Here is a 13,942-nt window from a genome sequence, read left to right as displayed (position 1 = left end):
TTAACTCCTGCTTTTTTCTTAGGGGTAAACTGAACCTCCCTCAAATTACGCATCAAAACGGCTTTAAATAGCAGTCATCTGTGGTATTAATCAAGTTTCTTCTTAAAACCATCCCAGATGTGCCATTCAACCAGCTTATACTGGTTTTCTGTAAGAACACCCACTGTTATTATTGTACCAACAGATTTTGCAACTTCCTTAATTTTGTTTAACACATGAAGGTCTTAAGTCGAGATCTTTTTGCAGCAATGCGGGTGTGCTAACAGCAGAGGGTTGCAGAAATCTGTGCAGCAAGACAGCTGACAGTGAGGCTGTAGATACCATGTGGACAAGGGCAGAATTACTTGAAATACTTTGCAAGCTGAGGGTTCTTCAGTCTGGAAGCGATCAGGGGCCAGACGGAGGAGAAGCTAGATGCGAACTCAGTCTGACACAGCTAAGTATACGCACGAACTGGATCATGTTCACCCAGAACACTTGCCTGATTTCTCTTTTTCACTGACTGAAAGATGCAGAGTATGTCAGTGAGAGTCAAAATAGGCCAGTGGATGAGCAGGGACCCACAGCCACCCCATGCCAAAGCTGTGTGGAAAAACGGTGCTTGGCAGAGGACAAGGATCCTATAAAAAAAGCTCTCTGTCTGGGCCTGGGACATTCTGAGCATTCTTCTGTCCTCCACCCCCAGGCAGTGAGAAATTACTGCCTCTTGTGAGAGTAGGGAGAAAACAACAAGACAGACTGCTTTTAGCATGCAGGAGGTAGCTGAGTCACCTGCCTGAAGGGCTGCCTATCCTTTACCTCAACTGGCAGGTATTTCCTCTCTCGCCGTGCTTTGGGGGATGCACTGCCTGCTTGATTTCTACCCTATGTGACCCAGGGAGAACTGGAATAGCGGTTCCCTCCATTACAGATCCCACATGCACCCCTTGGGAACGTGAAAGAAAGCAGACCCCAGAGTGTTCTCTGCAGGAAGACCTGATTCTCTCTGGATATGGAAGTCCAGCTACATATTATCCTGTATCCTGGGTCTGGCTTATATTGGGTTTCCCACCCTGAAAATTAGAGATTAACTCACTAAAATCAAAATGATGAAAGCAAAGCCCGAAGAAGGCCCAGCGAAATGACAGCATACACAGTTGGAAAAACTTGCTTCAGGCCTTATTCAGTTGTACCCCTTAATACAAATAACCAAGCTCATCACTGTAACTCCAGGGAACTCCAATAACATTTTCTCAAGCAATGGAAACATTTTTGTAGGGACTTACATTTTATTTGCAAACCGGCTATCTGTTACAACCAGCAATTCAAATCTAAGCAATGGAATAATATTTCAAAAATGATTAGAGCAAAACAAATAATCACATGAATGGTATTATTTTGCAAAACATGCGAGCCTCGGTAATTTGTGGGTTTTGGTCCCTGGTGCTAAAATTGTGCTGTATTTAATCAAGCTAATTATGCAAACCTCCCTGAAGGTCACAAAGGGTTCAGGAGGAGGCCTTTTGATGCTGGGATGCAGACCCAACACCCATATTACATTGTTCTGATTAGAAATGAAGCACCATTTTCTTCAGATTCATACTGTTCTTGAACGCTCAGTGGGAAACACCAGCATTTCTAACTTGCATACTCTGAGATTGCTTGGCACACTGCTGCAAAAATCAGCTTTCTTCCTCCTGCTCTCTAACATGGACATGGAAAAGAGCCTTCTCTTTCCATTGCCATACCTTCTAAAAACATTACATGAGAGTTACAGCATTTATTTATTTTCTGGCAGGCAGCCAGAAAAAAAAAAAAAAACAAAAAAAACCCATAATCCTCTTTCAAAAATACCCCTCCCTGTGAATTGGATTATGTTGTAATCCATTCTGGATCTATCCCAGGTCTGCTTGCCTTCTGGGGTGCAATGACAATGTTTTGGACGGTCTACAGGGCTGGGTGGAGGGGGTGGACCACCGGCAGTCTATGATACAGCCCAGGTTTCTCTCCCACCTCTGAATTTCACAGCCACTAGGAAAAAAACCTGTACACAGACTGGGCTTTGTCTATCTGCAAAGCACATGCTTACCTGAGTTGCTGCTGCTCATGAAGTCATGGACATTGGTGTGTGACGATTTGGGGGCACTTCTGTTGTGGGGCTTTTCCCTCTGTGCCACCACTGATGCTGCTCTGCTGATATTTCACACGACTCTTCCCCTGTAAACTGTCACTCTTCTTTATTTCCTTTTTCTTCCTGAGTGGTCTCCATGGCCACTCATCTCCATCTGACTTTGCGGCAAGCTGGGGATTGCTAGCGTTCTGGAAACCCGATCTCTGTGTCTCCGGCTGCAGTACAGGGACCAGACCTCTCTTCAGCTCATATTGAGGGCAACTCGATGACAATCTGAAGGGACTTCAGAGAGGGGAAAAAATGATCCAAGGCTTAGATGTGGGCTGAAGGAAAATGAAGGGAATGGGCTTTGCAGTATCTTGGCTGGATGATATCTAATTGGGATATGATAATTCCTCATAAGTCTCAGGGGGATATAAACACTTAAAGGCAAAGGAATTGATTAGGACTGGAGAAGGAGGTATAAGCGGAATTAATGAGACGAAACTGAGAGCAGGAAAATTTATGCTTTACAGCAACATTTCCCATTAGCAAGATCTACTACAGTGTTGGGTAGGATTCCAAGGAGAAGCAATGGAAACACTGTTGCTTAAGCTACTTCAGAGAAGACTGGACAAAACACTCAGGAACACACAGCAGGGAACAATTCCACAGTGTCAGGGGGATGGAAAACATGATCTAATATTAGTTGTTTTCATTTCTAATTTACGTGGTGACTTTATATTAAAGGTGTTTTTTGTTGGTTTTTTGTTTGTTTTTGTTTGTTTGTTTTAATTTCTTGAGATATCAGCTAGTTATCAGTAAAAGAGGCATTCTAACAAGTTCCTTCTGGTATTCTGTAATAGTTCTGTATTTCCCTGCTTTGCAAGTCTTGTCTGTTACATATAAGCACATATAGGGCTGATGATTTATAGCATGAACGTCATTCTCCGTTTATCCCATTTTGCTGAGTTACTGTAGGATCTCTGACCAGTGGTTATCTTGTGTGCTTTATGAGCTACAAACACTGCAGCACAGCACAGCAAATTCAGTCAGATGATTCACTATTAATTTCCTGGCTTTGGAAAATTGAAAAGCTAAATCTTCTGTCTCATTTGATGACTATTTCTTTTTCCTATTACTTTTTCTTCACATATACAGGCAGTTGCATAAAATAACAGTTAGAAAATCTTTGAAAATAGACCCTTAATAAGTGAAAGGCAGGAACAGGCATTATTCAGTACAAAGAGGAGAAGCACCACAAGAACAAGGGAATTCTTGCTGAAGACACATTTACTCCTGTAAGTAACTTTTACTGACTTTGTAATGCCATTCCAAATGGTCTGGGCTCTATTTTTTGGTTGATTTACATCATGTACATAAAAGTGTCACTCTCTCATTTCAAAAAGGGAGAGCAATAAAGGTTTCCTTAATGTCTACCCTAACAATGTGAGTGATAGCACAGGTAGCTATGGGAGGTCACTGAAGCTGAGTGACCTGCCAGGAATGATATAGATAAAGCCTATCTTGGTGTAGGTGAGGATAAAATAGATGCTTGCTCAAACTCCTTTCCAGCCATAATTTCTGGTTATTTTTCTTTACACCTTCCATTAATCTATCTGGAAATTTTCTAGACATCTAACATTTGTGCAGATGCATATTAGGTCAGCTAAATCCAAACATCAGTAGACTATAAGGTCAAAACAGACTATTTAGCTTATCTCGCCCAGCATTTCTGAACAGCTTCACAAATATTGTCTCTCAACAAAAAAGAATAATAGGCCTTTTCCCCTCTTCTCAGCTGGAAAGGAGGGGCACCTAACATCTCATTGAAGATCCCAAGACCAGAAGATTGAGAATAAAGGCTGTAGTTCAGCCCCCAAATGGAGCTGTGTACAACAGCTCCTGATGCAGACAGGAGCACAGTGACCTGACTTAAGTGTGCAAATGGCAATATGCACAGACAGGACACAAGGCATGTCAAGAAAGAGACCCAAGGTTTGCTCTCTGTCACATACCAAATTGATTGCTGATGGAAGGTGACTGATTTTCAGAGACTCCTCCTAACACTAACGCTGTTCAGAGACTCGTGCTAGCTAATGCTGACTTCATCAGAACTCTCTGGTCAATGAAAACAACTGTGTGTTGTCTAGTGGCTGGACTGGAAGACAGGAAAGGATTTGATTCAATGCTAGCTATGCTCCTGACTCATAGCTTACCCTCCAAGTAAGTCATTTGACCTTTCTGCAGTTCAGTCAATCTGGCTGGAAAATTATGCGGGAAGAAGGGGAAAGCAGTATTCTTGCTGAAAACCACAGACGGAATCTGAGCTGAGTTTTCCTAGGTTAAAAAAGAAAGAGACAATATCAGAACGTGAGTCAGAATCGGAACCTCCCTGGCCTTTTCCACTCAGGACGTCTGGTAGTATCATCATTATCATAGCAGAAAATCATTTACTTCAAGTCTTGCTTCTAGCTCAGAAACCAAAAGGAAATACTCAGTGCTTGTGCCAGGTACACTCAGCTCCTGAATAGATTGAAGGACTATCTGAACAAATTTAATAACTTTGGACTTCTCTACATGGATCATATTTAAAGGATATAAATAACTACAGCAAAAACTGGAACAGAGAAGGATTTATATTACTAATATATTTTTTTAAAAATTTCTGATGGGAAAATGGAAAAAAGTACGGACTTAAAAATACCGTTTTTTCCTTGTGTTATGCTTTCTGTCAGATTTTGTACTATAGAGACCTAAAGAACATTTTCTGGCAAAATACCAATTCAAATACAACATGGTGTAAGTTCCTAATAATGGAAAGAAAGTTGCGGTGGGAAAGTGTCCAGAGCAGATTTTGTAGACAGAAGGTCCCTGAATTGGCTGCAAAAACAATTATTTTTTTCAGAATGTCTTCCTCATTTTGAAAATATAAATAGCTCTAATTAAGTGCCCAAACCTTTTTCTTTTTGTATAAGTAGGAAGTGAAGTTGTAAAAGATGATTTTGGCTAGTACTGCCATAAAGTGTTGAAAACAATAACGACCTGTAAGGGAAACCAAAATTCAATGGGGGCTGGATTTGTGGTTCTGAATATCTTGAAAATGCTTTTTTTTTTTTTGTGTGTGTGTGTGTGTGTGTGTGCGCGTGTGTGTGTGTGAGAGAGAGAGAGAAACCTCTGCTGGACTCATGAAATCAGCCCCACCTCTGGATTTCAAGAACATGTGAACTAGAGCAAAAGACCCTCACTCTGACAATTGCTCAGGTGGAGGACTATTGTATGAAAGGTCCGTTTGAAGACATGTCCATGCACACAGCCCCATGGGATGTGTTTTCTACACATCTATGATTGTGAAGGGAATTATAAGAACCCACTAGCACTCTGTAGTGAAGGAACTATGCAAAATGCAAAAGTTGAGGGCTGCTAGGTTTAGACCGTGTATTTTCAGTTCTCAACTCCTAACAGAAACAGAATCTGCTTCTAATTTGATACCAGGAGAAATATTGTGATGCTTTGATCTGATGGTAGAAATATCAAGGGAAACAAAGTTTTTATAGTGTTGCCATCACACTGCTGGACATTTTTCAGGGGTCTACAAAAGACTTTCCGTATGAAAAATGGTTAGATATTTTCACAGTTCTACTTAAGTCTTCTAAACTTCTCTTTGGAAGTCTTGAGAAGTATTTAGGTTTTTCTCATACTGGGTAGAGGGATTATCAGAGCTTTCACGTTAACATGACCCAGTAAGTATAACGGCAGCATCACCTAATAGGAGTCATTAGTAGGGAGGAGCTGGAACATGGAGATGGGTTTTCTCCACCAGAATTTTTATTGTTATAAGATGTGATACAGATTGAACATTTTTATGAGTCCCAGGGATACCACTTCTTCATCAGCATCATGAAAATACAAGAAACCTCTCAACTTTATTTTCAATTAGGTGGTGAAAAATTATCAAGAAGCTCCTTGTGGTCTCCTGTGAATTTATTACAGTGTTTAAGCTCTTGCATTAAAAGTCATAGAGAATATAACAAACAATAGAGATCTGGCAAGATTTCAAAGTAAACAAATCTGGACTGAAATTTTAGTCTTTGAACTTAGAAGGGACCTTGATCTAAGCAGGATTTACATCCAGAAATTACGCTCTTAACTTACACACACACAGTCAGAACTGCACTACTAGATGTGAAATGCTGTGAGCTCTGATGCTCTGAAATATAGCCAGGCATCTGTACCACCTGGAAAGTTAAAAATATTTGGATGTAGAGTTTGATAGGAATTATCAGTGCTGTGGGCATGTCTCATCTATTAGTGTTCAGAATAGTTTCAAAATTATTTATTTCAATCACTGTAGACTTTTAGTTTTTTAAAATTCCCTCATTGCTTCTTCTGTGTAGGATAACATTTATTTCTCAAATGGCTTCTTTTATCTCTGCAAAACTTACCTTACATTGCAACAAATAAGAGCAACTGAACCAAATCCAAAGGGACAGATGCAACAAAAATTTTTTTTTTCCCATTTGTTGAGCTGGTCAAAGGCAAGCCAGCTGCACTCTGGAAACAACGTATGCATGGCAATTATGCATGAGCTAAGCATGCCCTGATTTCTCCTTCCCTCCTTCCCTCCTCTTTCCCTCCTCCTTCCCTCCTTCCCTCCTTCCCTCCTTCTCTCCTCTTCTCTTCTTTCCTCCTCCCCTCCCCAACTCCCTTCCTCCCCTTTCCTTTCCTCCTTCCTTCCCTTTCTCCCTTCCCCCCTTCCTTCTCTCTCTCTCTCTCTCTTTCTCCTTCTTTCTCTTTCTTTCTATCTTGCTCTCTCACTCTCTTCTTTTTTCTTAAATGGTATATATCTGGACTACGAGTCGTAACCCCAAAATCTATATAGCCCGTGATGGACATTTTGTCATATCAACTGTCAGTTTCTAGAAGGTTCACTAAAAAATGCTTGTAGAATTGTATCTTAGGTTCCTAAAACCCTCCCCAGAAATCAGAAGGAAGTAATTTTCTACATGGCCTTGAGGACTGTTTGTTGGCAGAATAGAAAGGGGAGATTCCTGATTTTCTACACAGACCTGTCACTGTGCTTGGAAGGTCCCAAGAAATCAGACTGGAAATTTGGGTTGCTTCTAGTTACATCACTGCACAGGTTTTTTTAGTGACTTTTTAAATTCTTCAAAATCCCCCTGAAGCCTAAATATTCTACTGAAGATTTACAGGTAAACACAGAGGAGAGGATTTCCATTTTCAGAAAATGTGTTTGAAACAGCTGTCCAGGAGAAACATCAAAATTCCTGCTGTAATTTATGAATAATCTCAAACCCATGTCAATAAAAGATTTCTATGCAATGCTACGTCATCTTTATTTGCCTGAGTGTCCTCCTTTACTCCTACCAAAAGAAGTGAAATCAAGATTAATCAGTAAATTACTTTGACCTCAATAGAGTTTCTCATTAACACATGGTTTCTCATTTCCCACATTCCCATCACTGAATAAAACTTCCCTTTTTACAGACAGTTCACTGTTTACATGATAAACATACTCCCCACATTACGCTTCTGGACTTGTATTGCTCAAGTGTGAGAGCTTCAGTGCATCCCACTTCCTTACCAGCCTTTTGAAACCTCTTTGATGACAGTGCTTGGTGACCACAACAGGCAGTGAGTACTAATATTTCAGTACAGTGAATTTTCCCAATCGATGAAGCATACTATTCAGTTTCTCCAGCTGTTCCCATTCCTGGAAATCTGCTGGAAAAAGCTACCATGGAGGTAAAATAGGCTGCCTTGGAACAGAAGGCTCACTCACATCTTGAAAGGAGTGATGGAATAGGATGGGGCTCTTGCCCTGAGACTGGGCTGTGGCAACTCCTTTTGTTGTGCTGCTTGGGTAAAAAACCAACTAACCAACCAACACTTCAAAGTGTACGCAGTATCTGGAAACTCACCAAAGGGAAGGAAATTCCTCTGGAGGGTTAGCTGGGACAATTGATTCCCTGCAAGTGGCTGGCATGGAGGGTGTGTCTGCAAGGAAAGTCTTCATAGCCAAAGTTTCCCCTTGCTCCAGTCACTTCACAAAATGCTGTCTCACATCCGGCAATCAAAGCCCTTCCCCAAGCTGCAGCCTGCACCTACAGCACAGCAATGAACACAGATGACCCACTGCTCCCACTGTCACAGAGAAGTCCATCACCATGGGGCTAAGTGGGTATTTATGTCTTTTTTTTCTTTCTGCCTTAACAGTGCACAACAGTTCAGGCAGCAGCCTCAGAAATTGGACCTTTAGCCTCGCTGACACAAGATACAGAACACTTTAATGACTGTGTTTGCTATAGAAAAATATACTTCACCAAGCCAGTTTTACTCAGAGGAACACCTAGAGCTGAACCTTACTGAGATGCTTATTAGTGCCAGTAACAACACAATCCCATTAGTTTTGCCTAACTATTAAACTCACCACTTTTGTTATAGATCTTTGAGTAGTGTTCTTTCAGAATTACTTCTGCAAAACAATAGGCAAGGTCCAGGAGAAAAACTCTAAAATCTAACATTAACTTAACATTATACTCATCGTTTTACATCAGTATCAGACTTAAGCTATCTACTAAAACCAGAGGCTTTTATACCATATTCAAAATTTACCAAGTTAATTTGTATGTGCCTCACAATTAATTAACTAAACAGTTAAAGCCAGGATCCAGTCTCAGATCCAGGGATACCATCTGTCACAACCTGGCTCAGTCCCATCGTGTAAGGTTACCAGTCAGCTGTGAGTGGGCTCTATCCATGGTATCCCACTTACTTCCAACCCAGCCATCCAAGTCAAATAGCCTCTCCTTGTGCTTTTCATGACCCAGGGCCACTTCTGACCTCTTTCCAGGGTGGTGAACTTCAATAGACATCCATCCCCGCCACGTTGCCTGGGTCTCACTCACAGCCCTGAGGCTTCAGGGCCATTTCCATACTTCCAGTTTAACAACATGATGGAACAAGGAGCAACATTTCAGAAGAGGAATGTCTGATCACAGGTGTGGATACTCTTAAAAGGAACTGAAAAGCACAACCCTTCTGAAACAGGATGAAGTTCTCACATACTCACCCTTGCTGTGAACACAAGGGCTGGGGTGAGCAGGTGAGCCCATTCTTTTTTCCACACACTCTCAGACAGGACATGCCTGCTCAGTTTCTCTCCCTTGCAGCATCCCAGTCAGGACCTCTTGGCTGCTTTCTTTTGCCTTTCTTAGTAAAAAGCCACATCCCATGGGAAAGGCCAGTAGCTAGAGGATACTAGGTAGCTTCCCGTACTCAGCATATGGAGTCCTCATTTAGCATCATGATGGCTTCTCCTAGCTAGTGCCTGGAAAGGTCACTGAGCACATTTCTGAGGAAGAGCCAATCCAGCAAGATGCCTTGATGATGTCTACATATGTGTCCACAAAAATACAAAATAGGGCCACACTCCCTGCCCCAAATACACACTGAGCACCTGGGAGAAGGTTCACTGCTGGGGCAGGGCTGTGTGCTGTAGTATCAATGAGCAGGAATATCACTGCAGATAAAGATCCTCCTTCCCCACCACAGTGTTCATTACAGATCAGTGCTGTGAGGCTCTAGTACCATAGAACCCAAAAGAAGATAAGACTGACTTCACTGTTGTCAGAGTTAAGAGTCAGAGGCTGCAAATGACACTGGCTGTGCAGATAAATGTGTGTTCCAGATTGCCCTCAGGGCACTTATGCCTTGTAAGAACAGGGGTGCTCAGGCTGCTTTGACACCACCTGAATTATTGTATTTATTTCTGAAACCTTGTTGCAGTTAGCTGCCTGAAAGTGATCTAGACAAACAAACAAACAAAACAACAACAACAACAAACAAAACAACCAAGAACGCAACTATCAAAAGACCAGAAAAAGTGACTTGTGGTGAGAAATCTAAGTGCTCACCCACTCAGAAAAGAATACATTCTTTAACAGAATGTATTCTCAAACAGTTGTCTTGAATTTAAGCATACCTCTGTAATGTCTATATGATGTTGAAATGTATTTTACCAATATTACACAAGACAAATGTATTTTGAAGTGTATTTTTTTTTACCATATCAAGCAAAAAATTCATAGCCCATAAGTGTAATCACCTATGCCATAATTATGGGTGCATATGGTTGTGTATGGGCACATATATTTCCACTATTAAATATGAAAAATGCAAATAGAAAATATGAAAAGAAACATTTAGGAGAGATCAAGGAATAGTGAAGGAAATCAAACTCTTCTCAAAGTTAAGAAAAGGAGTATTTATCAATACACCCTAAATCTGAAGTTGAAAAGATGGAAGATGCAAACTTACCTAGAGAAGTAGTACATTTTTTGGGGGGTGTTTGTATCTACAGAGAAGCAAATGAAGATACAAAATAGATTAAAAACAATTAGGGACTTTAGGTGCCTCTGCTTTGACTGCCAAATTTTATTCACTGTAACAGCACCTCACTTCTGAAGGTGAGTTGCTTAGCCATGCAAATTGGCCCTTTTTAGTGCTGAAGTTCAGCACTCCAAGCACACAGTTGAAGAAACAGATGTGTAAATTATCTAATTTCCACTGATGTAAATGGGAGCTAAATGCCTAAAGAAGGAGTGCCTCTTTGCTACAGCCTTGTGCCTTAATGGATTCTGCAGAGACTTCAAGCTTGTGCCAAAGATTTCCAGCTAACAGAATTATTCAACCAAAATCTCCAAACACTGATGAATAAATAAAAGCCTCTACTGTCATTCAGGATGATACTTGCTTTTTTCAGTGGTATGACCCTTCTACACTTTCCAAAGATAGCTTAAGATATAGGATATTTCTCTCGTCTGCTACCTGGGGAAGAGCTGTGTGTGCAGCATCATCTTCTCATTTAGGCAAAGTCTGGGATTACAAAGACAGGCACAGCATGGTGGAAGGAAGGGGCTGAGAAGAAAAGTCCACGAGGATCCTTGCTTGGTCTAAACAGGATTTGCTTTCAGGGCCAGAATGAAACTCAGATCAAAAATGAGACTATTCTTCATCAGCCCACCATGGATTTGAATATATTTCTACTTGGGATTTTTCCTCTCTCCTGTCAGTCCGGAGGGTCATTTGGACCTCTTTCTTTGTGCTTAGCAGTACCAATCTTATTCACTGCTTTTGAGAATGTGAGAAAAAAAAATCCTATGGGTTTTGAAGCCTGAAATGAAGCAGAAACCTTTTGCTGCTGGCTGAAATGCAAGTACGTAGAGATGGCCCAAAGCCCAGGCCATGTCTTTTTTTTTTTTTTTTTTTTTTTTTAAATTTGGGACCTTACAATTTAGGAAACCTAGACAGTCTTGCAGCTTATTAGTTTGGTAATCCCTCTGCTTCAACAACAGAAGCAGAGGGAGATGTGACTCATTTCGCAGTCACAACTACCTCTGGCAGCTGAAGACAAATCAGTGCCCAGTCTCTGGGACAGTAAGTGGGTTATCTGTAAGCTCTGTATGCTCAGCCACACCAAGCTCTGCAGTAAAGGTGATATCACTTCTGTGTGTGCTACAGCCATGGCCTCTTCCCTCAAGACTTTCCATCAGAAAACAGGGTAGAGAAAGTACCCAATTCAAATTTATCAGGGATATATAGTTTCCTCTCAGCTGTGGGGAAAGAATGGTTGGGAAAATCTTTACATACATAAACAGCTATTGCATTAGAATTTCCTTTTTTTTCTTCTTCTTTTTTCTTTTTTTTTTTCTTTTTCCTCCAGGCAGAAGCATGTTTCTTATTCATCTGAAAACATCCTGTTCACATTTAAGATTTTCTGTGGTTAGTTGCAGTTCATTTTTATCTGTTCTCAAGCCAGTCAGGACAGGAACCATTTCTGATGAGTGACCAATAGTGAAAATAAAATAAATGAGGAGAGAATGTGAATGGGGTTCCTGGGCACAGTGTGGTTGATGTTACAATCTATTTTTGAAATGGTATAAGATATGGAGGTTGTACTAGCACTTCTGAGAAAATCAACTAGCTAGCCTGATGTCTGCAGGACATCTGCAGGGCAAATATATCCATGAGTCCTTTTTTGATCATTAGTCATTACTACACAGTTTAAGAACTCTGTGTCATGAAATAATCTGGGTAACCTTATGTTCTAGTTGTTACATATGACGTGCCTGGTGCCTTTCCCTGGATATATCATACAGATTTTGAATCGGATATATATCAAAGAAGTAATAATTTTCTCTTATGGAAGATATTTCTACATCTTCTTTACAAGTGATCCTCAACATCTAGTTGAGCAAAACGTCCTGAATCCAAAATCTACAGCTCAGGTTTCTTATTCATATTTAGAGTCATGAAAAGTTTGAAAACAGCTCTGTGGAAATACTGACTACAAATCCTACCTGAGGTAATGGAAGCAGCAAGGCATGCATAATGCTTTGTTTCTGCTTCTGTGATGATAAGTTTTTGTTCTTTGGATGGGAGAGGCTTGCTCTATGATGTGAAGTGTTACCACAAGAAGATTGCTGTGAGAGCCATGCTGCGCTTACTTTTTGTTTTTATATCTATAAATCAACCATAGATCATAAAACACAACCTGTAATAACAATCACCAATATTTAATACATTTCTGACTAGTTTGAAAACCTGTTCAAATACTTTGTACCACCCACAAAAACATTTGTAATAAATTGCAAGGCAATAAAAATCTCATAACACATAATTACTGGCATTATTGTATACTTCACTTTTTTTTTTTTTTTAGTAGGAGGAGCTGGGCAGAGAGGAAGAGACTACATTTGAAAAAAAAAGAAGAGGGAACTTTTCAGTTGTACTTCATGAGATAATTTGTTATACTATTTTTTAAATAATATATTTTAAGCAGTACTAAATATGGAAAAGGATTTTTTTCAAACAGATCACAAGTTCTGTGTCTGAATGAGTCACTTCTGATCAGTAGGATTCTCTGTAACAGGGGATTTACAGCAGAGGGACCAAAACCTATTTCCATTGAAACCAGGCAAGCTCCCACTGACTTCAACAGAGGATTGACCTGGCATGCACAATAGAGCCAGGGGTGGAAAAACTTAGAAAGGGTTTTGTTTTTTTTTTTAATAAATCTGCAAGGACTTTTCCAATTCAATTTCCACAGCTTTCGGCACATTTTATCCTTCTCCTAGTTTGCACACAGGATTGAGGCGCAAATGTGTAAATGACTTAAGCACGTACAAATACAAAATCAATGTTTATGTTTACAATACTGCAAGCTGCTGCCCTCTTACCTGTGGCTTGTGATGAATTTAGCAAGGAGCTGGTTTTACCAAGGATTTGAGTTACTGGTGGCTGAAGGGATATTCTGTTTGTGATTCAAAAGAAGCCATTTCTACCAAGCAAGGAAGAAAAATGAAAATCTGTGAAACAGTAATAAAAACAAAACAAAATCTCCAAATAAACATTAAAAAATAACTCAAACCAAGTAACAAACTGACAACAACAAAAACCGGAACACTGGTTTTCAGGTGAAAATATAAGCTTTTGTGCTTAAAATACTCAGTTGATTGGAACATAACATTTTGTTGTTCTGGAACTTCAGATTTTTTCTTCTCATTTTTTTTGGACATCTAATCTATGGGGAAAAAATATATATGATTTGCAAATTAACAAAATTGATTTTGAAGCAGAACTTTTTTTTTTCTTTTTTTCCCCCTTTTTGCTTTTCAGAGTATCTAGCAAGTCTAATTCCAGTACAAAGTCACAAGAACCTAGGACCTTATATCTCTGGGAAAGAGACTCAGATTCTTCTGAATATATTATATGTGAGATTTTATATATTTGGGCATTTATACTGGATTACCTATCCAGATTTAAAAATAT

General features: G+C 40.0%; 1 long non-coding RNA gene across 1 annotated transcript; it reads right to left on the bottom strand.

Annotated features, from left to right (window-relative positions):
- Positions 1–251: 251 nt before the first annotated feature.
- On the bottom strand, positions 252–13,652 carry LOC101749489. Its single transcript, XR_211624.5, has 5 exons — positions 13,351–13,652; positions 10,430–10,466; positions 8,032–8,214; positions 4,309–4,429; positions 252–2,392 (listed from the first exon to the last, which is right to left on the bottom strand). It is a non-coding gene; the product is annotated as an uncharacterized LOC101749489 (long non-coding RNA).
- Between the last annotated feature and the right edge of the window lie 290 nt (positions 13,653–13,942).

Source organism: Gallus gallus, chromosome 2, assembly GCF_016699485.2.
Source record: "Gallus gallus isolate bGalGal1 chromosome 2, bGalGal1.mat.broiler.GRCg7b, whole genome shotgun sequence".
NCBI classification, from domain to species: Eukaryota; Metazoa; Chordata; class Aves; order Galliformes; family Phasianidae; genus Gallus; species Gallus gallus.
Note: the sequence above shows the minus strand (reverse complement) of the source record. Positions and strands in the feature narration are given on the sequence as shown.